This window comes from Schistocerca piceifrons, chromosome 5 (assembly GCF_021461385.2).
Source record: "Schistocerca piceifrons isolate TAMUIC-IGC-003096 chromosome 5, iqSchPice1.1, whole genome shotgun sequence".
In the NCBI taxonomy this organism is placed as follows: Eukaryota; Metazoa; Arthropoda; class Insecta; order Orthoptera; family Acrididae; genus Schistocerca; species Schistocerca piceifrons.
In genome coordinates this window covers 186543438-186570125 of record NC_060142.1, presented here as the reverse complement: position 1 = coordinate 186570125, position 26688 = coordinate 186543438, and the positions used below count along the sequence as shown (strand labels likewise).

The window sequence follows — 26688 nt, the reverse complement described above, 5'->3', positions numbered from 1 at the left end:
TAAGTCGGGTGATGCTGAGGGAATTAGATTAGAAAATGAGACACTGAAAGTAATACAGGAGTTTTGCTATTTGGGGAGTAAAATTACTGATGATCGTCGAAGTAGAGAGGATACAAAATGTAGACTGGCAATGGCAAGGAAAGGGTTTCTGAAGAAGAGAAATTTGTTAACATCGAGTATAGATTTAAATGTCAGGAAGTCGTTTCTGAAAGTATTTGTATGGAGTGTAGCCATATATGGAAGTGAAACATGGACGATAAATGGTTTGGACAAGAAGAAATTAGAAGCTTTCGAAATGTGGTGCTACAGAAGAATGCTGAAGATTAGATGGGTAGATCACATAACTAATGAGGAAGTATTGAATAGGATTGGGGAGAAGAGAAGTTTGTGGCACAACGTGACTAGAAGAAGGGATCGGTTGGTAGGACTTGTTCTGAGGCATCAAGGGTTCACCAATTTAGTATTGGGGAGCAGCGTGGATGGTAACAATCGTAGAGGGAGACCAAGAGATGAATACACTAAGCAGATTCAGAAGGATGTAGGTTGCGGTAGGTACTGGGAGATGAAGAGGCTTGTACAGGATAGAGTAGCATGGAGAGCTGCATCAAACCAGTCTCAGGACTGAAGGCCACAACAACAATAAATGTATTTAGGGCTATTACGGCGTGAACGAACGAATTTCTTGTAGTAACGGTGAACTTTGACCCATCTGGTGAGGGCTTATTCAATGGCTGGTCAGCATTTACTCTAAGGTCCAATACACATTCTAGAGATTCTATGATAGTGTACTTCCTGTTAAATTTGAGCAAACGGATCATAATCAGTTCTGTATAACAAACCGAGGTATTCCTACAACCAACGCACAGCGTTAACACGATTCAATAAACAGGTCACAATGCTCTATTTCTCTGGGTGCGCTTACTGATGAAAACTTGGTTGGGAGGATCATATTAGCGAGCTGCACGAACAATTAAGGTCAACTACTTATACTCTTCGTCTAATTGCTTCTCCTGGAGAGAAACGAGTCAACCTCCTGAGATATACTGTATATTTCGCTTCAGTAATATCTTATGCTATACTTTTCTGCGATAACTCATGACTTAGAAAGTATTGACTGCACAAAAGCGAGCGGTGAGAATATTATGTGGTGTTCACCCGCGGTCGTTATGTAGACATCTGTTTTCAGAAATTAAGATTCTTAACTGAAACACCACAGTACCTACAGAGATTGAAGAAAAATGTCGAAACACCAAGAACACAACACATTACAATGCTTAAAACGGCGTAGGAAAAACGTTGTCTTTCAAACTAGCTTCCAGTCGTTTCGGCATCGATAAACAGAGATCCTGCAAAATAGTGACAAGTTTAGGTGACGATGCTAGAAGTAAATAGTGATCAAGCACCCAAAGTTGGCCACAAGGACTCAATAATATAATAATACTGGTATCTGGTGATTGCCAAGGAATATGCCTCAATTCATTCTTGTGCTACAAAAGCAGTCATGGATAATTCGGACTGCGTGAACAGGGGGCCCTTTGGTCTTGGCACACAGCGTCATCACTGGGGAAAAGCCTTTGTATTATGGGATGGACGCGATCTGCCAAAACGGTCTCATAATTCTTGCAGTAATGCGACTTTACAGAGTAACCATGGGACACATGGAATACTACGATGTGTCTTCCCATGCCACCACCGCCATGCTCGACGTAAACTCTGCCAGGAAATGAGACACTTAAAGCAGTAGATGAGTTCTGCTATTTGGGGAACAAAATAACTGATGATGGTAGAAGTAGAGAGGATATAAATTGTAGACTAGCAATGGCATGAAAAGCGTTTCTGAAGAAGAGAAATTTGTTAACATCGAGTATAGATTTAGGTGTCAGGAAGTCTTTTCTAAAAGTATTTGTATGGAGTGTAGCCATGTATAGATGTGAAACATGGACGATAAACAGTTTAGACCAGAAGAGAATAGAAGCTTTCGAAATGTAGTGCTACAGAAGAATGCTGAAAATCACGTAACTAATGAGGAGGCACTGAATGGAATTGAGTAGAAGAGGAATTTGTGGCACAGCTTGACTAGAAGAAGGAATAGGTTATTAGGACACGTTATGAGGCATCAAGAGATCACCAATTTAATGTTGGAGGGAAGCGTGGAGAGTAAAAATCGTAGAGGGACATCAAGAGATGAATACACTATGCAGATTCAGACGAAGGAAGGGTGCAGTAGTTACTTGGAGGTGAAGAAGCTTGCACAGTATGGAGTAGCATGGACAGCTGCATCAAACCAGTCTCTGGACTGAAGAACACAACAACATCACATTACAGACGAATTAAAAAATAGAAACAACTGGATTTAAGTATATGTGTCAAGTGATCATATGGGTCAATTTATCACCAATGTTACTGTGCCACAGTTAAACCCTTCAGAATATGGAGCAATAAGAGCATTCCTGCTTGCAAATGAGTTCAAAATGGTTCAAATGGCTCTGAGCACGATGGGACTTAACTGCTAAGGTCATCAGTCCCCTAGAACTTAGAACTACTTAAACCTAACTAACCTAAGGACATCATATACATCCATGCCCGAGGCAGGATTCGAACCTATGACCGTAGCGGTCGTGCGGTTTCAGACTGTAGCGCTAGAACCGCTCGGCCACTCCGGCCGGCTGCAAATGGGTGTCTGGAGAAAGTTATCAATTCGGTTATCGTCCATTAATGACCGATTCATTTCAGTTACTGTGGCCTGAGTATATTAAAGGGGACAATGCTTATATTTTCACCTGAGACGCTGCACCATACATGAAAAAGCCTGCGTTAACTTTAAACTGTTATATCCATACATATTACAAGCGACCTGCATGACGCATCGTCTTCACAAGGTCTCGGAAGATATACGAAGCTTGCTTTGGATATCGATATACTATTTTCCCGTATTAAGACCTTCGTAAAAGCCCCATGAACGATTTGCACTTGTAAGGGCATTGCACTCAAACAATCATAACAGTATGGAGGACACATGTTTCTGCAGCAGTTAAATTCGCTTCAAATTTTCTGAGTGTAACCATGGTAGTCATCACTCAAGAGAAGGTCTCATCTTCTATTGTAGCGGCAAAGGAACTTGCCAAATCTTCAGAAATGGGAAGTGAATTAACATTCATTGCGGCCGAGGTCGGTTTCCTGTCAGACGTGACATGCTAGTTGTGAAAACACGCTTGAACTCCTAGCAACAAATAATTCTGAGTTAATAACGAGCATCAAAAAGGATACAGGGATTAGCGAACACAGGGTTATCGTAGCGAGACTGAATATTGTAACCCCCAAATACTCCAGAAATAAACGAAATATACAGGGTGGTCCATTGATAGTGACCGGGCCAAATATCTCACAAAATAAGCATCAAACGAAAAAACTACAAAGAACGAAACTCGTCTAGCTTGAAGGGGGAAACCAGATGGCGATGTGGTTGACCCGCTAGATGGCGCTGCCATAGGTCAAAAAGATATCAGCTGCGTTTTTTTTTTAAATAGGAACCCCCTTTTTTATTAAATATTGTGTAGTACGTAAAGAAATATGAATGTTTTAGTTGGACCACTTTTTTCGCTTTGTGATAGATGGCGCTGTAATAGTCACAAACGTATAAGTACGTGGTATCATGTAACATTCCGCCAGTGCCGACGGTATTTGCTTCGTGATACCTTATGCGTGTTAAAATGGACCGTTTAGGAATTGCGAAAAAGGTCGATATCGTGTCTATGTATGGCTATTGTGATCAAAATGCCCAACGGGCAAGTGCTCTGTAAGCTGCTCGGTATCTTGGACGACATCATCCAAGTGTCCGGAGCGTTGGCCGGATAGTTATGTTATTTAATGAATCAGGAAGCGTTCAGCCACATGTGAAAAGCCAACCACGACCTGCAACAAAGGATGATGCCCAAGTAGGTGTTTTAGCTGCTGTCGCGGCTAATTCGCACATCAGTAGCAGACAAATTGGGGGAGAATCGGGAATCTCAAAAACGTCGATGTTGAGAATGCTACATCAACATCGATTGCACCGGTACCATATTTCCATGCACCAAGAATTGCATGGCGACGACGTTGAACGTCGTGTAGGGTTCTGCCACTGGGCACAAGAGAAATTACGTGATGATGACAGTTTTTTTGCAAGCGTTCCGTTCAGCGACGAAGCGTCATTCACCAACAGCGGTAACGTAAATCGGCATAATATGCGCTATTGGGCAACGAAAAATCCACGTTGGCTGCGACAAGTGGAACATCGGCGACCTCGGCGGGTTAATGTATGGTGCGGCATTATCGGAGGAAGAATAATTGGCCCCCATTTTATCGAAGGCAGTCTAAACGGTGCAGTGTATGTTGATTTCGTACGTAATGTTCTACCGATGTTACTACAAGATGTTTCACTGCATGACAGAATGGCGATGTACTTCCAACATGATGGGTATCCGGCACATAGCTCACGTGCGGTTGAAGCGGTATTGAATAGCATATTTCATGACAGGTGGATTGGTCACCGAAGCACCATACTATGGCCCGCACGTTCACCGGATCTGACGTCCCCGGAATTCTTTCTATAGGGAAAGTTGAAGGATATTTGCTATCGTGATCCACCGACAACGCCTGACAACATGCGTCAGCGCATTGTCAATGCATGTGCGAACATTACGGAAAACGAACTACTCGCTGTTGAGAGGAATGTCGTTTCACGTATTACCAAAAGCATTGAGATTGGCGGACATTTTGAGCATTTATTGCACTAGTGTGGTATTTACAGGTAATCACGCTGTAACAGCATGCGTTCTCAGAAATTGTAAGTTCACAAAGGTACATGTAGCACATTGGGACAACCGAAATAAAATTTTCAAACGTACCTACGTTCTGTAGTTTAATTTAAAAAACCTTCCTGTTACCAACTGTTCATCTAAACTTGTGAGCCACATGTTTGTGACTCTTACAGCGCCATCTATCACAAAGCTAAAAATGTGGTCCAACTAAAACATTCATATTTTTGTACGTACTACACTAACATGTAATAAAAAATGGCGGTTCTTATTTAAAAAAACGCAGTTAATATCCGTTCGACATATGGCAGCGCCATCTAGCGGGCCAACAATAGCGCCATCTGGTTCCCCCTTCAAGCGAGACAAGTTTCGTTCTTTGTAGTTTTTTCGTTTGACGCTTATTTCGTGAGATATTTGGCCAGGTACGATCAATGGACCACCCCGTATACCTGTTCAAAAAACAGATAAAAATTCACTTGACGCCTTCCTGAGAGACTATCTCCACTCCTTCCAGATTAACAATATAAGTGTATACCAGATGTGGCTTGAATTCAAAGAAATAGTATCAGCAGAAACTAAGAGATTTATATCAAATAAATTAATGAAACGACGAAACTGATCCTCCTTGGTACACAAAACGGGTCAGAACACGCAGAAACAACGGATAAACATGCCTAATTTAAACAGACACAAAAGCGTAAATTGGGATCTTTTACAGAAGCTTGAAATTTAGCACGGACCTCAATGCGAGAAGCTTATGATAGTATCCACAACGAAATTTTGTCTTGAAACCTGTCAGGAAATCCAAGGAGATTCTGGTTGTATTTGAAGTATGATAGCGGCAGGACACAATCAACGCCTTCTCTGTGTGATAGCATTGGAGGTACTATCACAGAGAGTACTGCCAAAGCAGAATTACTAATCGCAGCCTTCCGAGGTGGCTTCACAAAAGAAGACGAAGTAAATATTCCAGAATTCGAATCGAGAACAGCTGTCAACATGGGTAGCATAGAAGTAGATATCCTCGGAGTAGAGAAGCAATTTAAATCACTTAATAAAAGCAAGTCTTCTGGTCCAAACTCTATACCAATTAGGCTCCTTTCAGAGTATGCTGATGCAATAGCTCCATACTTAACAATCAAATACAACCGTTCGCTCGACGAAAGATCCGCACCCAGAGAATGGAGAGTAGCACAGTCACACCAATATTCAAGAAAGGCTGTAAGAGTAATCCGACAAATTACGTGAACATATTATTATCATCGATGTGCAGCAGAATTTTGGAACATATACTGTGTTCCAACATTTAGAATTACCTCGAAGAAAACGGTCTATTGACACATAGCCAAACACAACTAGCTCTATACTCACATGAAGTGTTAAGTGTTATAGACAAGGGATTTCAAATTTATTCCGTATTTATGGACTTCCTGAAGGCTTTTGACATAGTTCCACACGAGCGGCTTCTACTGAAATTGCGTGCTTATGGAATGTGGTCTCAGTTATGTGACTGGATTCGTGATTTCCTGTGAGAGAGGTCACAGTTCGTAGTAATTAGCGGAAAGTCACCGAGTAAAACAGAAGTGATTTCTGGCGTTCCCCAAGGTTGTATTATAGGCCTTTTGCTCTTCCTTATCTATATAAAAGATTTGAGAGACAATCTGAGCAGCCGTCTTAGGTTGTTTGCTGATGACGTTTACCGTCTATTAAAGTCACCAGAATATCAAAACAAATCGCAAAAAGATTTAGAAAAAGTATCTGTATTGTGCGAAAATTGGCAATTGACCCTAAATAGCGTGACGTCATCCACATGAGTACTAAAAAGAATCAGTTAAACTTCGGTTACACTATCTATCTAAAGGCCTTATATTCAATACTTAGGAATTACAATTACGAACAAGTTAAACCGGGAGGAACACAAAGAAAATGTTGTGAGAAGGGCAACCAAAGAATGCGTTTTATTGGTAAGACACTTAGAAAATGTAGCAGATCTACTAAGGAGACTGCCTACCCTAAGCTAGTCTGTCCTCTTTTAGAATACTGCTGCGTGGTATGGGATTCTCGTCAGATAGGGGTGAAGGAGTACATCAAAAAAGTTCAAAGAAGGGCAGCACGTTTTGTATAAATCGCGAAATAAGGAAGAGAGTGTCACTTACATTGTGCAAAATTTGGGATGGACATTATTAAAACAAAGGCGATTTCCGATGCGGAAGAATCTTCTCACGAAATTCCAATCGTCAACTTTCTCCTCCGAATTCGAAAATATTTTGTTGACGCCAACCTACGTAGGGAGAAACGGTCACCAAGATAAAATAAGGAAAATCAGAGTTCGTACGGAAAGATATAGGCGTTCGTTCTTTCCGCGCGCTTGACGAGATTGGAATAACAGAGAATTGTGAAGGTGGTTCGATGAACCCTGTGCCAGGCATTTAAATGTGATTTGCAGAGTATCCATGTAGATGTAGATGCAAGAAACAAGACAGCCTTTGATGATGTTGTGAAAACTGAGAATGACACAGTGCAAAGATTGGAGAGCGTGCCAGGGAAATGAGGTATATTACTTAACGAAAAGTTTAAACTAGTGCTTTCGAAATATCTCGAATATGACAAACTTATAAATATTTACAAAATACCACAAGGTGACAATTCTGTTGTAATGTAATTGGACACAACAATTCTTAAGTGTTTGAAATTAGCCTCAGTTACAAGTGTAGATGTTAAGAGGTCACGTTTTGAGAGGAAAATTGGATTATCTGATAGGAGACTCAACTTGATTCTAGGAAATTTACAATAGCATTTACTAGTCATGTGCAGTCGATAAGCGAATATTTCATTGTAATGTGTAGATTTTCAAGAATCATTTTCATTTTCCTGTGAAATACAATTAGAATTTTGTTTTAAACCTTAAAGTTACTTTGATAACTTATCAAAACGCGGTTTTAATAGATATGTGCTGACTGTTTGATTGTACGAATAGTGCAGTCTAGTAAATAAATAGGCATAAAGTAAGGTTTCTCCTCTGTTGCCTATTTTGGATGTTTTTAATTCATATTGCGACATTTATTAACGATTTATAATGTGTAGCATTCCCGTCTCTTGTGATAACCTTCTCAGTACAGGAAAATAGGTGTCAATAATTTATTGTCAAAAAGAAAAACAGCGTCTCCGCTGCGCAGTGGAGCTCTTCCTGTTTGACATCTTTGAAGCAGCAGCGGCCAGTCTGTGTTACATTGAAGTCGGACCCCAGTCGCCACGGCGCTCGCTCCCTTACACGGTAAAAAGGCCAAAATAGTGAAAGAAAACACAATATGTTACATTCTAATTCATTAATCAAATGGTAGACAAATTAGACACTACCTGTGACTGCGCCAATTGCAGGAGTGCAAATGGCACTTTCAACTGTTTTGTCATCTGTCGAAGCAATTTTGAGTTAACATATTTTTGCTCAGGTTCTATGTGAGCGCTATTAAACGCCACTGGACATGGTTTGAACACACACCATTCAATTTTTTACGGCAGCACACATAGTCAGCATTTAGAAAACATGGCGATGCTTCATGTATGTTACAAAAACAATAGTTTCAAGGAGGATATAGTGTGAAGTTGCCATACGCTTTGTGGAATATGTGGATGAGTAAACTATGTCTTCTGTTATCGTTATGAAATTAATTTAAGATTGGAAAGAGAAGTATAATTATGTGCGATTAAATCTAATAATTTTCTTTTCGGTGGCAAATATTGTAGCAACAATTGTAGCAGATATGATGGTACGACATGTGAGTTCATGTATACAGTGAAGCACTGACCTAAAGTTATGCATCTTGTACTGGCCCAGGTGGAAGGATGTGTTACTCATCGTAACATCTTCGGTTGTTGGGCTCCGAAATATTTCTAACTAACGTCGGATATTTTAAGGGCTGGAATTTTAATGTTATTGTGTGTTTCATATCTGATTGTGACTCTGATGTAAATTGTTTGTACCTTTATCTTCACAGTTATAAACATCAACCAGTACTGAAATATTTTACTGCTTGTTTAATTACTGGATGAGAAGAATTTTTGCTTCGGATAGTTAAATACCAGTTAACAGTTCAACAATACTGCTTCCCAATGCATGCGCTCCGTTTTGTCAGTAGACTTTATTATTGAATGTGAAATAATTATCAGACACCACAAGTTTGAGAGTGCGTTAGCCAATATATTTCAGGAAGGATGAATGTTTTTCCGTTTTAAGAGGTTGTTTTTTATTATGTCAACAGCTAGAGTGAATGTGAACAGTATGTAATGAGCAAATCATGCTGTTGGTAGTATGTGGCTGTCTTTAATGTTCTATAACAACTGCGTTTTATGATGTACTTTAGATTGTATAATGTTTTCAAAATTGTAGTGAGAAGGTCTTCTCATTTTGTACTTATTCTGTGTGGTGCGCGGTTTAATGAGCTTACTGCAGGTTATATGAGGCAGTTTCCTCTGTGACTCCCAGGTTTTGAATGAAGCTTTGATGCAGTTGGATTCATCATCATGCAGTCCTGAGTTTCACATTTATTTAAGAGGAATTTACAGCTGTAAGGCTGCTTGGAATTTTGCTGTGGGTTTCATCTGCTTCAAGTTGTGTGAAGTTACTAGTCTGAAAAGACTCTAAAATTTTTTCAATGTATTTTGTTTTATACATAATGAATACACAATTTCCTTTAGCAGGCTTCAATGTCAGAGCATAGTGAACACTTAATTTATTGTTGATGTATTTCAAAGTTTTGTGTTCGTTGCCAATTTTAGTGTTTCCTGAAAACATAGATTTAGTAACCAGTTTGTAGGCTTTATTTGTCAACACGTTTTTCTTACTAGGCTCTAGTATGACGGTGTCACTTATAAGTATTTTAACTGTTATTTGTCTTTGTGCTCTTGCTGCTGATTTTTAGAGCAATATTATGCTTGAGGGATTTGTTTAAAGGGTTATATTCGTCAGAATAAGCTCATTTACTTTGAAGTTAACGAGGGATACAGCCTTCGTCTTATGCCTTGAGACGATTTTCTGTTGTTGTTTTGTAAGAGCTCAGTCTGTATATGGGTTATGTTTGTGACTTGTGGAGATTAGGGTCTAGTTCCTAAATATAAATGCACCTCGTACCTTGATTTTTTTAGCTTTCCTATACTTTCGTGTACCGTAATTTGATTTCACTTTTAACCTAATAGTTCCTCATTTTGTTTTTCTAACTTAGCTGCTTTTATTTGCCAGTCGACATTGGCATAATTTGGGATCACTTTCTGTAACAGGAATATTTTGTTAAATGTTATGTTACCTTCACATTCTCATCACCTCGTTAGTTAAAATTAGCGTTAGCTTTTCGAAAGTAGACATAACCCACGTTGAATGTTCCGGGGTGTACTGTCTCGTTTTTGTTTCCATTTTAAGCAAAATATTTCGGCGACTGACGCAGCTGTCTTCTTCAGGTGCGAGTTTTCCTGTTACGTAAGCCCGATGCCTGACTACATCAGCAGTGTGAACTTTGTTGGTCACGCGCCGCTGTTTATAGCTGAGCCTGATTCTCGACGCCAAATACGGATTTTTATGCTGTTTTGTCTTTACAGCACCAGCTGATATTCCGTGAAACGCAAGTCCTCTCAACGTTTTCCATCTCTGGTGGATGTGATGCTCGGCGAGCTGTAATTAAATTGATTGCATGACCCCCAAATATTGTTTGCACAGAACCTCTGTCTTCGTATATCAGCTTTCTGAGATGTACTTGGTGTTTACCCCAAATAATAGCCTTTTCGTACTTGCTTTTGTCATTACGTTCGAGGCAGCGTTCGGCAACATCTGATTTGCTTGGTTATTTTAGTCGGGTGTATCCCTAGTGGTCCTTGCTGCTTTTCGCGAGTGTTCTGATAGTCTGGCCAATGACATTAGCATGGAATGCGGTACACATTCAGCTTCCTGGAAAATACATCACCTTTATGATCACAAAGAAGACATTTTATTCTTAGTTCAAGTGATCGAAATATATTGGATGTCACGTTTCCCTGGCAGTACAGCGATCTTTCCAGATATTGGGTCATTCTCAATCTTTTTCTGAAGAGTTCTTGGTTGTAACTGCAGTTACCGTTTAATTTCTCGATCGAAGTACGTATTCCTTTGTAACGGTGATCATAAGTGCTGTAAGTCTTTGGACACGCTCTACTTCTCTGAAAGTGTTCGAGCTTTACGAACCGGAGTCTTCAGCACGAAATTTGTTTGGGACTGATGATCAAGGAGCAAGGTGTGGAGATGTCGGTCAGTTTACTTAAGTCTTCTATGCACACTGCGGCACAGGGACACATCCATTCTTCTCTTAACTAACAATACTATGAAAGGTAGCTGACCCTCTTTCCGAGTTCCATCGATAATATTATCTTACGATGGGCAGAGTTCAAATGTTTCAGGAACTATTCAAGTATTTTCGCCGTTTGTGCCAAACGTCAACCACGTCGCCCAAGTACCGATAAAAAACATCGGTTTCAAATCTTTGTATTCTTGAGCCACTGCTTCAAAGTGTTCCGTGTAAAGGTTCGCTCGACATGCGATAATGGGCTACCCATCATCCCGGCATTGGTTTGTTCCTAACATTTCCCATTGAACAGGAAGCTGACAAACATTCATAGATCTTTGCCGCAGCTACTACCAAGGAAACAGAAAGTGAGACATAATAATATTGAAAACTGACCGTAATATCCGTATCCAGGAGCCGCAATTGAATGAACTAGTGTACAAAGTCAGTGATTTCCGAACCTGGCGTTCGCATTTCCCCAGATATTCTCTGAAAATGTGCTTCAGAGATTCCGCCAGCTGGTATGTAGGTGCGCTGATACTACAAACTATGGCTCTTCGAGGAATTCTTTCCCTGTGTATCTTACTAAGGCCATAGAGGCCCGGTGGTACCACTGCTCTTGTTTTAAGAGCCTTAGTGACGTTTCGTGGCAAGGCTTATTCACTGAGAAGAGTTATCATTTTCTTCTCCATTATATTTATAGGTTCGACACCTATTCGTCTGTGTCCACACTCATTCAAAAGATTGAAAATCTTCTTATTACAGGCCAAACGCGAAGTTAGAACCACAGCGTTGCCCTTGTCGGCTGGCGGAATAACAGTTTCTTGTCCTTCCTCAGGTTTGTGTATGCCACTCGTTCTGCTTTGGAGAGTGCTGTAAATGTTTCGCACTCAACCTCTTCTGCTCCTTTAGACTGGGAAAGAAGCTTCACCATGTCCACGGTTGCTGATGTAATCGGCTATTGGAATGGTTGCGGTATTTATCCCTTTATCAAGGATCTTCACTGTATCCTTCCTCAGGTGTACGGTAGTGAGATAAATTACACTACGGCTCCCTGAAACTTGTCTGAAATTTCTGTGCAAGCAGTCGATTTTGCTTTCTGGCGCTCAGACGTTTTCGTAACTATTGATTCTCCTTGTGACCATGTCGTAATGTCAACCCACTTGTGTTCTTTTAATCGTCGCAGTGTGTGGCCTTTTGTGTGTGCTACTTTTAAACAGTTTTTTATCTCCATTTTACAGTCACCCCGTTTTTTTTTTTTTTTTGTCTATTGCCTTCCATGATGTTCCCCCTTTGTTGTATCTATGTTCACCTTATTCTCTCCTTTGCTGTTTTTATATGTCTTCTATTGTTTTGTTCTATGTCTTTCGGCTGAAGAGCAGCGCATATGCTGCTGCCAGCCCGCCCTGATGGGGAATTGAAATACAATAAAGAAAAAAAAAGGACATAAACCAAAGGAAAAAGACATATATTATATCGAATTTTGGACGAAAACGTTTTTTGCTTAGTATAAGCAAAACACTCTGAGGAAAGCCATTTGCAACAGTGGCCGAAACGTCGGATAATTTTATATATTGACAGCGAGGTCACATAACCGGAAGAATTTTGTTAAGTCACAATGACTGCGGAAGCTGGAGCTTACGAAATACTTTTTATTTTAGTGCACAGAATCAATTACAATTGCAATAAAAAAAGCCCCAGATGGAAGTAATGAAATATGTAAGCGCCATCTGAAGATGGATTACTAAGAAATCCAAAGGAAATGATAATCTGATTCAAACAAATGTTTCAAAGCATACCAGTGACTAGTTGATGACTGCTGGACTGTAATTATGTTTTCACTAGCGCTCGTTAGACTTTGTTTTGCCTAGTGCAGTGGTAGTCAGTCATTATGGTAACATTGAGGTTCTCTCCGTCAAGATAGGTGGTGATCAGCATTTGAAGTGAAGAATCCAGATGGAATTTGGAAAACTAACAGACCCAAAAGTTTTGCGACTTAATTTGTAAAACAGTTTTGAAAAGATGCACTGTTTGCTTTGAACAAGATGGAAAAGTCTTTGAGCATCTTTTGTAGCTGCATTGAACTCTACATGTATTTCTGAGTTGACAGTAAACTTTTATTTTCATTTGTTATGAACCTGGTTATTATAAATAAAGAGCAGCTACTCACACAGGTCCATTGTGGGGGCTGCAATTTTCGTACGGCAGCGAAACTTAGTACATATTCTAACGCGTTAATGCGGAATCGATTAACGCTGGAAACAAAGAAAGTTTCCAATTTTGACCACCATGTGCAAATTTGGTGCTTTGACTGCAAGAAATGCAAGAAATACCTATAGAAACATTTGCATATGTCATGGATTAGGAACGGGAGTGGGCATAAAATGTCAAACAAGGGAGAAAGCATTGTGTTGATTTTTTATTAACTTCCGATGCACAGTTTGTTCAATATGAGCACCTGAGACGTCGGAGAAAAACTGTACAACCCCAGATTTTCACGTGGTGGACAAAATTGCAAGTAATTTTTTCCAGTGTAAATCATTTCTGCAATAATTTATTACCACATCTACCATATTTCACTGTTATTAAATAAGTGCTAACCACCTTGGACTTCGGTGAACCGCTGCACACCCGGCATTATTGCATCAAACTCATTTCTGGCAGCTCAGACATGGCCCAACCTGTACACGTTTGTAACTTAAAATAAGCTCCATCCACAGGCCCTGGAAGGCCCATTGGTACAAACATGACGCCGTGCCATCCTCCGCCTAATGGAGGCATTGGATGCTGCTATTACCTTAGAAAGATTACAATTTCAACGGGAATTTTGTGACAACTGGTTCTCTGCATCCAGCAAAACGGGAGAAGATTTAGTGCTTCACAGCTTTCACATATTACTGGCGAATGACAGACTGTCACTAAAAAGAACATGCTCAAAACATAATTTTTCCATATTGTCTCGCTGAAACACCTTTCTCCTATGTATAAAGACATAGGAGAGTGATTGCTATGGTGGGTGGTGGAGCTTGGTTGACAGTGATCAGAAAGACCTTCAACTTTCGACCATGGGCTTGGATGCAGCGCTGTTATGAGTAGACTGCCAATATTTCTTTTACCAGCTGGTGATTTATGTCTTCCGATTTTCAGTAACTTGGGTTTATCCAACCTGTCTAAGTGTCGGTTCCATTCATGCTTTCTCTCTTGTACACACCCATTAATGGAGTCCTCCTTACATATTTTCCTAATGCTTTCACTTCTCTCTCTGTCTCTCGAAGTCTTCCCTGTAATGCTTCGCAGTATTTTCATTTCCGTAGTTTCCAAAGGTCTTCTTGTTTTTGATGTTTTCAGTCTTGCCCCAGCTGTGTATGTCACAGCAGGTCTCAGTACTGTTTTGTACATTTTTAGCTTTGCATCTTTTCCTATTTGCCTGATTTTACAAATACTATCACTTAAACAAACAGTTTTCTTTTTTTTTTTTTTTTTTGCTACCTGGTCTCCAACTTCATTTTCGGTACTGGCATTGCTGGACAGTTCAATACCAAAATATTTAAATGTTATTACCTGTCGAATAATTTTCCCATCCACTTCGAGTTTTCATTTTACTGTATCCACAGATGTACACTTGCAACTGGTTTTTTTAGTGGAAAGACCATATTTGGCATTTTGGCTGCCACATTAAACACGTATAAATGTTTCTCAGGTTACCTTCACTGTCTGCCAGCAGAACTGCATCGTCGTCATAACATATGACCTTTATTTCCTCGTCGCCCATTCTATAACCACTACCAACCAATACCTTCTTTATAAACTCGTCCATTACTATATTAAAAAGTGAGAGGCTCAAAACGTCACCTTGTCTAATACCGCTATTAATACAACGAAAGTAGTTAAGGAGGAACCAGTTTACGCCTGGACTTACTTGTTGGAATAAATGTCTTTAATTGTTTTTATTAAGCTGTAAATCCCCATAATGTGGAGCAGGGTTAAAACATTTATTAACTGAATCCTATCGAAAGGCTTCTGCGAATCAGTAAAATGAAGTAAATTCGTTTGTTGTATTCAACTGACTTCTCTACAACTTGCCACAGAATGAATACTGCATCTGTGCGTAACCTACCGGATCTAAACCCCTACTGGTCCTTTGAAAGGAATGTAATGCTATTTATTTTATTCCTTATTATTTTTGTTATGAGTTTAACTGATCTCAGTAGATCTAATTCTTTGTAGTTGGATGGGTCTTACTTATTCCCTTTATTTGTACATGAGAATTGTAACACCAGTTTTCCATTCATTTGGTATTTTAATTCCGGTTATAACATTGTTGACCAACTTGGCTAATTGTCCAGTGGAAATCCTCCATACTTCAATAATTCATTGGGAATCCTATCTCCCACTTGAGACATTCTACTTTTGAAGAGATTTACAACTTTTCTACCTCTGCATGTGGAACAGGTAGAGGGTCATTTACATGTGTACTGATCTCTGATGACGCTTCGTTTTTCGGTGATTTTTTTTACCTTATATAGCTGTGTTAAATGTTTCACCCATAATTCCTGATTTATGTTGCTCACTTTCAAAATTTCATTTAATTATTTCTCCGCTGTTCTATCATTTTCCAAATTTGTTTCTGCGGCCAATGGTAGCCATGTTCAAGATTTTTTAGAAAATGTTCCGAGTATTCCTGTTTAAAACGATTCAGCAGTTACCTTGTCGCGTTAGATTTCTTTTGTAATCCTCATAAGACTCGTGTGTTTTGCGTGTGTTACATTTCAGATAGGCAAACATCGTTTTTTACACATTGCTTTAAAATGATTATGAAACCGTGGTGTTCCCTGTGCTTTCCTCTCTTGCTTTATAAAGCATGTATCTATTGCTTCTGGAGCTGTTGCTTCAATACTTCTTTCCCACGCTTGGTCTATGTTATCCTGTGCATTTGTGGCTTTCTATTTCCGTTTCTCCGCTAATAGTTTCTGGTATTAAACTTTTTTTAGATTCTTTCCATAATTATTCTGTACTAATATTAGCAACAAAAAATGGGTTGTTTAGCGATCGTGTTCCTGCCTACATGCAATCTGAATTTTGCTATGAAGAGGCTGTGATCACTCCCTACGTTGGTAACTTCTAAGTGCAACATCTTGCGCTGAATGAGGACGGAAGTCCCTTTTTGTAACGATGTATTCTATTGTAGATTTATAACCTTTTTTTCTGAAAAGTATATTTATATTGCTCTTTGTGCTCATAGAAAGTATCATTTGCTCTCAGTGTGTTGCTTGAGCATAGATTGATCATAATCTCACCACTATCATTCAGGAACCTTCATTAAATCATTGTTCAGGATTGGCACTATTGCCAATGTGAGCATTAAAATCCGTCATTATCACTGCAAGTTCATTTGAAGGCATCAGAATTGTAACTTCTTGTAGCTGCTCATAGAAGGTCTCTCTTTCTGTTCTACGTTTACTGTCCCCTGGGCTGTACACACAGATATGCTCACTTTGTGATGAGCCAGTTTCAGTTTTAGTAACACTATTCTTCTGCTTCACCTCTCGTCTACTTCTCAACTCCGATGTAAATGTCTAGGTATTTTATTGTATTGTAGGTTAACCGGGGACCTAGAAACGATGGAGAGGCTCTGTCCCCGCCGCACCCGCAGTGGTCTACAAGCCCACGACGACTGCGGTAGTCCACCCCTCCGCCACCCCACACCGAGCCCACGGTTATTGTGCGGTTGGGCCGCCGGTAGCCCCCCCCCCCCCCCCCTAGGGAACGTCTCACACCAGACGAGTGTAACTAACCCATATGTTTGCGTGGTAGAGTAATGGTGGTGTATTCGTACGTGGAGAACTTGTTTGCGCAGCAATCGCCGACATAGTGTAAGTGAGGCGGAATAAGGGGAACCAGCCCGCATTGCCCGAGGCAGATGGAAAACCACCTAAAAAGCAACCACAGACTGGCCGGTTCACCAGACCTGGCCACAAATCCGCCAGACGGATTCGTGCCGGGGACCGGCCAACTGGGCAGGCTAAATGTCTAGGTACTGGTCATATTCCTTCTGTCATTTGTCATTCTTTTCTACCTCTTAGATACTACGTACTGAGTGTTTTATATTCCGTGTTCCAATTTTTAGAATATTTTTATTTTCCCATCTCTCAGATCTGTCCCTAGCCTTGGTCGTCTTATATGTAGTCCGTCCTTCCCGAGGAATAGTACTGGTACTGAGCAGTGAAACCACACCTCCAGTAGGTCGCTCGCATGGCTGTCGGAGGGCTTGTTTCCAGGATTTCTTTTTCCCAAGTCTGGCTTCTTTCGCCACAGCTTAGAAGCCTTACCTGCCTCACCTGTGTTTATTTTGGAGTTCCGGCATCTCCTAGCATCATTAATCCTGCAAGGCAGAGGGCTGAGCTGACTTTTTCTGCAGGGTTTTCTTCCCTTAGTCTTTGGAGAAACCACATGCTATTCTACAGCTTTGAAGGTCCGAACTGAGGATAGAATCCTTCGAGTCACAAAGATATTTAAGCCACTAAGGCCTCGCCATCACTAATTTTTATCTTAAATATCTTTGTAAGCCGCGCGGGATTAGCCGAGCGGTCTAATGCCCTGCAGTCATGGACTGTGCGGCTGGTCCCGGCGGAGGTTCGAGTCTTCCCTCGGGCACGGGTGTGTATGTTCGTCCTTAGGATAATTTAGGTTAAGTAGTGTATAAGCTTAGGGACTGCTGACCTTAGCAGTTAAGTCCCACAAGATTTCACTCAAATTTTTTTTATCTTTGTGACTAATGCCCTTTTGGCATATTTATTATTTTATAAAGGACATATAAGTACTGCCAGTCTTTCGCGATGATTCTGCATTTATACTCTGTATCACACCTTTTTAGTCATAATTCTTTGACCATGTTATAGACCATTCTTTGATTTAAATTCTAAGGAAGACACTCCTAGCAGTGTTGAAACCCGGTTAATTCGTTAAGAATAGTGTCTGACGGCTGTTTTCTTTCAATTGTAACTTAGGATTAATGATATTTTCTTTCAGCTGCAATTTGTGTTAGGTATAGGAGTATTGTTAGAATATTTAATGAGTCTTCATGCCCTGAGCTGCACCATTTTTTTACAATAATGAGGGAACGTTGATGTTCAATGAGTGTTCATGCCCTCAAATGCCTCAAATGGTTCTAAGCACTATGGGACTTAACATCTGAGGTCCTCTAGACTTAGAAATACTTAAACTTAACTAACCTAAGGACATCACTAACATCCATTCCCGAGGCAGGATTCGAACCTGCGACCGTAGCAGCATCGCGTTTTCGGACTGAAGTGCCTAGAACCGTTCGGGTTACAGCGGCCGGCCTTTATGCCCTCAGCTGCACTCCAATAATGAGGAATATATTGATGATACTGTATAATGTTAATATGTATTCGTCTGTGTTGTGTACTTTTTAGGAAAATCTGTCCCACCTTGTCCATATGACTGGAGGTGTCTGTGGGAGACTGTCACAGAAGTTTTGCACCTAAAACCATTTTTTTTAACGTTCCTTATGAGACTGCATATGATACTGCCTTCTTATGTTAGCATGCATGATTTTTTTCTAGGCTAATAATCACATCTCCAGGTTCCACTATTTCGGCAATTCATTCGCATCTCTGCATATTTATCTCTTGATTTACAGTGGTATGATACATTTACCTTGTCAGTAATCTACATTGCCCTAGTATTCCTGTCTTTGTGCTTGCATGTAATATAATTATATTTCTTCTTTGCTTTGGCCATAGCAGATCTTGACCAAAGACAAATGACGATCGACTGTTAATCATTTTCTATACAGGTAAAGGTATTATCAGTCATTCCCATATCCGTCCCTGTAGATGTGTGCATTGTTAGACATGTAGATCATTTAGTAAAGTGAAATTTATGAAGTCCCGAGAGTGCTATCCAACCTATAAATATTGTGTCTGTACTCATACAATGCCACACTTTGATTTTATGATGCTGTTTGTCTAATATGTACTCATACAGGCCATACAGACCGATACTTTTGTTATAACACTCCTCTTTAAGCACTTTGTTTTTGTAATAGATATATTAAGTTAGATATTCTCATTATGAATTATGCTTACGCCACTGAGTGCCATATAAAATTAAAGGTAAATTATATTTTATGATACTTTCTAAGTTTTGATGCTTATGCTATATAATACTAGGCCACTTTGAGCCAGAAAGATGTTTTCTGTCACATTTTTAGCTATTAAGGTCAGCATTTGTTTCATGTAAAACTAAGCAACATTGTGCCATAAAGATGATTTGTGCGACATTTTTAGCTATTAAGGTCAGCATTTATTTCGTGTTACACTAGGCCGCTGTGAGCCACAAAGAAGATTTCTGTCACATCTTTAATTACTAAGGTCAGCATTTATATCGCTTAAAACCAGGACATAAGAGTCACAAATGTGATTTCTGTCACATCTGTAGCTATTAAGGTCAGCATTTATTGCGTGTACTAGGCCACCTGGATCCTCAATCACTTTACAGCCATTAAGAAAAGCATAAATGTATCGAGGAAGGACACTTGGAGCCTCCAACTGATATTTTCTATACAGTTGTTTTAAATACTAAGATCTGCATGTATCCAAGTATAAGGCAACCTGGAGCCATTCAGTTCTTGATTTTACTGTTAGGTTCTCTTAAGTATTTATGTCTCAATATTGTATGTACAAGGCCACTGGGAGCCACAGTATAATGTTATGAAGTAGTGATGTTCTCTGTCATGTTAGGTCATTCTATGTCTAATTGGCAGCCCAGTACCATGCTCATTGATTTTGTCTCATTCAGAGTTCACATTCAATTTCGCCTACTCATTCTGATGTAAAGAATTGTTGCATCAACCAGTCTGTAATATCATTGGGATACTGAACCTTTTCTGATGAGATAGAGTGCTTGATTTTGACATAAGTAAAAATGGTCATGTTCCACTAACTTACCTTTGCTACTTTTTCATACTTTCCATTATCTGGCCTCCTACCTTTGTTCATGGTATTGAAGCAATTTATTACAAGTTCTCATACTTCAACATAACTGACTATATGTGTCTTTGGATCCCAGAAGAATGTCTACTATGAGGAGCAGTGATGATGCTGGTCGTCACATTACAGACATTATAATAATCGCCAATTATGGTTGTTGGTAGTTTGTTGCCGAGTACCTACTGTATCTCTGCATATGGCTGAGGAACATAATAAGGAGTTCAGATATCTTGGTGCACAGGATCCAATCCACATTGGTCACTACTACGTTGTCGAATCCGCACAAAGCAAAAAGAAACCGACTTTATGATGCAGTCACTTCAGCATGCTCATAGGATTCAGCCATGATCTTGCTTTCCATTGCCCAATCCTATACCATTATCTTAACGATTACATTGTATACGTATTTTGTTTTACATGATTTATTTGTCAGCAGCCTTGTTTACAACACAATTTACTCATCATAAACCAGAATATGATTCACACTAGCGCACCTGATCACTATCAATTATTTCAAGTTTAATGACGTTATACAGTTGGATTTTTTTGTACAGGCATGATATGTTACTTTGTAATAGTCCTTAGGACTACACTGTGGCTGTATATTACTCAAGATTTCTACTTATCAGTAATGAGATAAGTGTACTGCAAATCTCTTGTACATGGTACTTCCAAATATTTGCCATATTTGTTAAACCGCTTTGGAGGGTTGTGAAAGGGGTCTACCGGCGTACACCTCAATGTGGCACCCGAATATGACAATAATATTAATGTAAACTAAAATGAAACTAGTATATTATAAACGATGTGTGTCCAATAGGCTTAATAATGCGGATCATTGACTGTGCACGACCGCAGAGCCAAAGATACTGCTTCTGGTCTGAGATACTAGTGTTGGAGTAAGAGAGCGCTGGGCACACAGTTCCAGGTAGATGTCTGTGAGCGAAATACGATCGAGTAGGCAGTTTTTGTGGTGTGCTGTGTGAAGCCAGCAAGTGTTAGATTAATGTAGGTATGTCAATATTGTTGAACATGGAAGCGGAAGTCTTCATGCTAGCAAGGTAAAGATGTTAAATAATTATGAGTTCAGTTTTGCTAGCGCGTTAGTATAGATGAGATGGCTGATAATTGTCAGTTGTTGAGTAACCCCAGAATGTACATAAACTGATTTGATGTAAAGACTAGTTAGATATCTCCCTTCTACAATTTTTAAGATTTGAGCCTGTAGCTAGCATATTTATATATTTTTATCAGAGACAAGAATGTATGGCGTTCCACCGTTGCTGCTTCAGAAGTAAGGCAATTTAATGTATTTGTTAGGCGCAGAAGAACCAAAGTTATCAGTTTTGAACAGGGACACAGAATTCAGTTCCTGTATTTCCCTATTGGTATTGGGAGTTGCATTTCCCAATCAGTTCGTATAAAGCTTTGCTAACAATAACACAGAGTAAGCACACCACTTGCAGTTACAACGCGCTACACCATAGGTCGAGTTTTGTAGCCATTTCTCAGTTCAGGCATTCATTCAACGTAATCAAAAGATATTTTTTTAAGCACGTTACAGATTAAACTAGGTATCAAGGAAATATCACAAAATACAAAGTACGGACGAAGGTTGGGTGAATAAGAGTTAAAATCCCATCGGCGACTTATGCACCGAAGACAATGTTGAACCTGACTAGAAACAAGAAGGAAATCAGCTATATACTTTTCAGTAGCACCATAACGCGTTAATCGATTTTGTAAAACTGAGACGAGCCTGGATTTCAGTGATACTGCGAAGATTTTCACACAGTTGATACAGAAAGCACGACTAGCACAATAACTATTGTGTTACCTTTCCCCCTGAGTACATACTATGTGTTCAGAAGTGTCTGGTCGCCACTGTGGAATTACCCACAATAAGCCATCAAAGGCGGGCCCGCTAGAATAGAAGGAGATGGGGAGTATTGTGTCGTCAGAAGTTATAAAGGCACATAAAGGCACACGAACAATATGAACTGTAATACTGTGCCGCGTGATCTAGATTTACGATATAACGGCAGTGCCGGAGTCACATAGACGCTTCTGCCCATGCGCGCACTCTATTGTGCCAACATAAGAACTTTTACGCCGCACGCGCGTCATTCAAATTTTGTATATAATATACTGTATAATGTATGTCATGTAAATAGTTGTAGATAACTTAGATTTTCTTGTGCCTTTTAGGTGAATTGCTCGCCTGCAGGTGTGTCCTTTCGCCTCGCAATTCAGGGGGCAATATAAAGGCACATTTGCATGCCGTGCGTGAGTTTCCTCGGAACCGCGAAATCTCAATTAAATAATTAATCTCTGACAAATAAATAAAGCCTATGGCACAGAACTGCAGCGCTATGCCGCTGATAAAACAAAATACAATTATGACACTCTTATGTTTCATTAACAAGAATGAGGTCATGTACAATAACTGGTGCGTGAAGCACGTATATTTTATTAACTGGTACACTGCCATATTTGATGTTATATAAGAACACTGCGAGTTGCAATCTTACTAGGCACTCGATTCTGTAAAGAATTTATATTTATGAAAGTAAGTAGAATTATTTAACTGTAGGCTCATTCGTTGAATATATCTGATTTAACTAACTGTGTAAACTTTATGTTTAGTAGACAGTCACCTCTGTACGACGTATTGACATGGCTGGCAAATTATTCTGAGATTTAGATTTTGAGTCCGCACCTACCGCAGCAGTCTTTGGAAACGATTTAAATACGAAGTCCGATTATTTGAGTCTTATTTCACGGTCAATTACGAATAACATTGCATTTACGAAAAAGCCATTGCCAAGCGTCTGATACCAAATAATTAAACGTCCACGTTCCAGATAAGCAAATACTAATAAAACCAATCACTATCATACATAATTAATAATTAATAGTTTATTTTATTTTATTTATTTATTTGTTTTATAGAGTGACTATGGGTTGTTCAGTGTGGATGTCAGCGAACGTGGAGCAGTCATTAGATCTCACCTGAGTAACAAATCGATCACATACGTTTAATCCCTTTTAAGGTCGCGCAAGTCGGCTGTCGGTTAGGTAATCAGTGGTAGTAAATTTATTCATCTGTAGATGAAGGCTGTTGGACATATCATGCTATTACAATTTAAGAACTACAAAAATTACATAACTTATATATATATATATATATATATATATATATATATATATATATATATATATATATATATATATATGAAAGCATTTAAATACTTAGAGGTGTAGTTTGACAAGGATGGGACAGGTGAAGATTAAACGCGAAGGCATAATCATCCCTAAACCAAGATCAAGCAGCTTTGATAGAGAGGAACCGTCGAGATTTGTGGTGGGCGACTGTAAAAATATTACGTGACATCATTGGAAGGAATCACCTAACAGTCTAAAGGCGCTACCAGCTTTTCAGTTTGCTCTATAATTAAGGAGTTTTAAAGAGTTTGGTACAATCATCGAGCAGCTCCACACATTTCTGTAGTCATGCGAAGATACACAGCATGTGTGAAAGAGCGACTCCACTGGACACCAAATGAATGAAAATGAGTGCTTTGGATAGATAAATGACGATATAACGTGTGGCAATACTATGGAAGCATTTAGATTTGGCTAATGCTTGAAGACTCTTACCTATTATCATGTATTGTGCCAATCGTGAAGTATTGCTCTTAAGAAACCACTAAATGCGGAAGGATTTGAAGAGGCTTCACACCACTGTGTTCTGTGTACGCGAGAGCAGCAATTCGGAGGCAATGATTTGCTTATACGAGCATGACAATGTGCCCTGACATACATCAGCATGTGTGAGGATATGGTTTGTGGAAAGTTCCTGAAATAGACTGTTCTGCCAAGAGTCGCAACCTGAACCCGATGTAACACTTCGGTACCAGTTGAACGTTGACTTTTCTGCAGACCTTAGCGTCCGACGTCATTACCTTCACTAGTGGCCGGTCTTTTGAAGAATGAGTTACTGTTTCGTCACAGATATACGGACGTCTCATTGAGAGTGTCCCCAGAAGAGTTCGTCATAAGTGTGGAGGGTGGGCACATCTCATGTTAGTGCCCACTAGTATGTGTCCTGATACTTTTGATCAGATACTGTACGAAAAGAGAAATACACAAGGTGAAAATCCGGCGATAAGCCAGTAATTTCATTGAGGAGATTAGATCTGACTATTGTGACAGTAATTTGCTCTGACTGAGATGGCATACAGGCATGTTATGAATACTGTAATCCACTTGCATTTAGTGCCTGAAGTCTTCAAAATATGTATTTCATCACATTTCTAAAACATTTCGTCTTTCTTTGCTTGATCGTCAGCATTTTTCAACCTTTTCAGAGTTCATTTCGTTTCTGGGTTGAAGTTCCGTATGACTAGAAACATTTTAAATAATGACTCCTTAATTATACTTAAGTTCTAGACAGACCACACGACAGCAAGAGTCTATCACTAACGTAGTAGACTTGCAGGTGATCTTCTCGTGTTGTTGGCGCTGCATACTCACATGGCCTTTCACTGATACTGTTCCTGGAAACCACTTACTTGATGCGTTAACGGCTTCAGTACATATATCAGATAAATGTTATGAATAGATGCAGCTGCGACTGCGTTTTATCAGAATCTTTGTATCTTGTAAGTACTTGGATTTTCTTGAACTTCAGGAAAAGTTAAATCTGAGCAGAGGTCTATCATAGAATGTCTGAATTTAGTGATTCCGTACATGCATTGAATTACTCTCTATAATGGTATAATGTCGTTCAAATAATTATTTATGTTTTGTGTACTCCTTCACTTAATTCGACTGAATCTGTTGTGCAAGTTGCTATCATGCTTATGAAATGCCCCCCAAAAAACATGGACCATTTGCGGGATAACACTACCTTAGCAAACTAAAAAAACAATGAACGAATTTTATAGGAATGGGTGCATCAGCAGACTGCCTTGTTGTCGTACAAACAGTGTTGTAGAAATCTATAATTTGGTTACTGTGTTATACAAACATTTAAGGTTCTGCAATCCCAAAAATGAAGTGCCGCAAACTTTTCATGCTCCTCTTGAAGGAAGTTAATAATTTCGTGGGGCCATGCCACAATAAACAATAACATTTACGAATGAATTAATTAAGCACTCTTTAATATATACTGCAATGAAAATGTGCAAGATCGTCCATTTCACAATTTTAAAGAAAATAAATTTTACCGAATTGTTAAAAAACTTACGGGAATTCAGCCAGGTAATATTTACAGCGACCGCTGATATTTCGGCTTGAATACACCCTGCCTTTTTCAAGGTACGAACTGCAACGGACAGGCGATGTACAGGCAAATTTAAAATCTCGGCTCTTGGAGTAATTCAGGAAAGATAACACACACATCGAACAGTACTGCCACCAAAGATGACCAAAGTCAGAGGTTGAAAGTGCCTCCTATGTAAGGCAAAAAGGCAGAAGACTTAGTTGTCGACTCAGTATAGTCATCAGTCACCCGATGCACGGTTGGTCGATAGCGCAACGCACCTTCAGTCTGTCTTTCAGTATAACTATTTTGACGAAATGTGGCTTCATGATGGGCCAGCTCACCAGGAAAAGTCTCAGTGCAGGAAATGACATGTGCCCTGTCTACCAAGGTACGAAGACCCCCTTCAATCTGAACCGGATGGTGACAACTATCAGCCTGTAAATACAAGACATTCTAAGTACGTTTCCGGTAAACTGCATGTCCCGATGATCCATCAACCTTCCTCATAACTACAACGCCAAGAAAGGGATGGCAACCATCCTCTTCCATCTCCGTCGTCACACAAATTTTCCAGTGGATCGAGTTCAGATGTTCTAAGAAGGCATTCAAATTATCCCTAACATAAGGTCAAATAACCAAAGTATCATAACATATCTGAAGAAAGAGGTGGGTTTCAAAGGCGCCAATGCACGTTCCTCAAGGTCTTCCATAAACAAATTTGCAATCACAAGAGACAACGGACTACCCATCGCAGCTCCGTCCGTTTGCTCGTAATACTGTTCATTGAATAAAAAGTAAATAGATGTCAACACATGCCGAAAGAGATTAGTTGATTCCACACCAAACCTAACCTCAATTAACCGCAACCAATCAGACAGAGGAACACGAGCGAAAAGAGAGACCACATGAAATTTACTTAAATATCAGAGACATTCAACCGCATTCCCTCCAAACGGCGTAAGAAATCAGCTGAGTTCCTGATATGATATTTGTTGTGGATTGGCAGGAGAGCCAACCCAGGAATACTAGAGGAAGCCGAAAGGCACGCGTTTTAGCTCACGCAGGCTGGCGTGAGGTCTGGAACAGGACAGGGAAATTAGACTTTAGTAAAACGGACGGAGCTGGTGGAATACTTAACTTTAATCCATTAATGGTGAACGTCGGTCTGACGGTACATACATCACAAGATCAATAGCAACTGATAATGGTGATAATGGCGCCTTGCTAGGTCGTAGCAAATGACGTAGCTGAAGGCTATGCTAACTATCGTCTCGGCAAATGAGAGCGTATTTTGTCAGTGAACC

The 26688-nt window shown here is 39.7% G+C and overlaps 1 protein-coding gene across 1 annotated transcript in view; it reads left to right on the top strand.

Moving 5' to 3' along the window:
• Window positions 1-26688, top strand: part of LOC124798869 (chondroitin proteoglycan-2-like) — a 70354-nt gene that overhangs the window by 22737 nt on the left and 20929 nt on the right. The gene's annotated exons all lie outside the window — the stretch shown is intronic.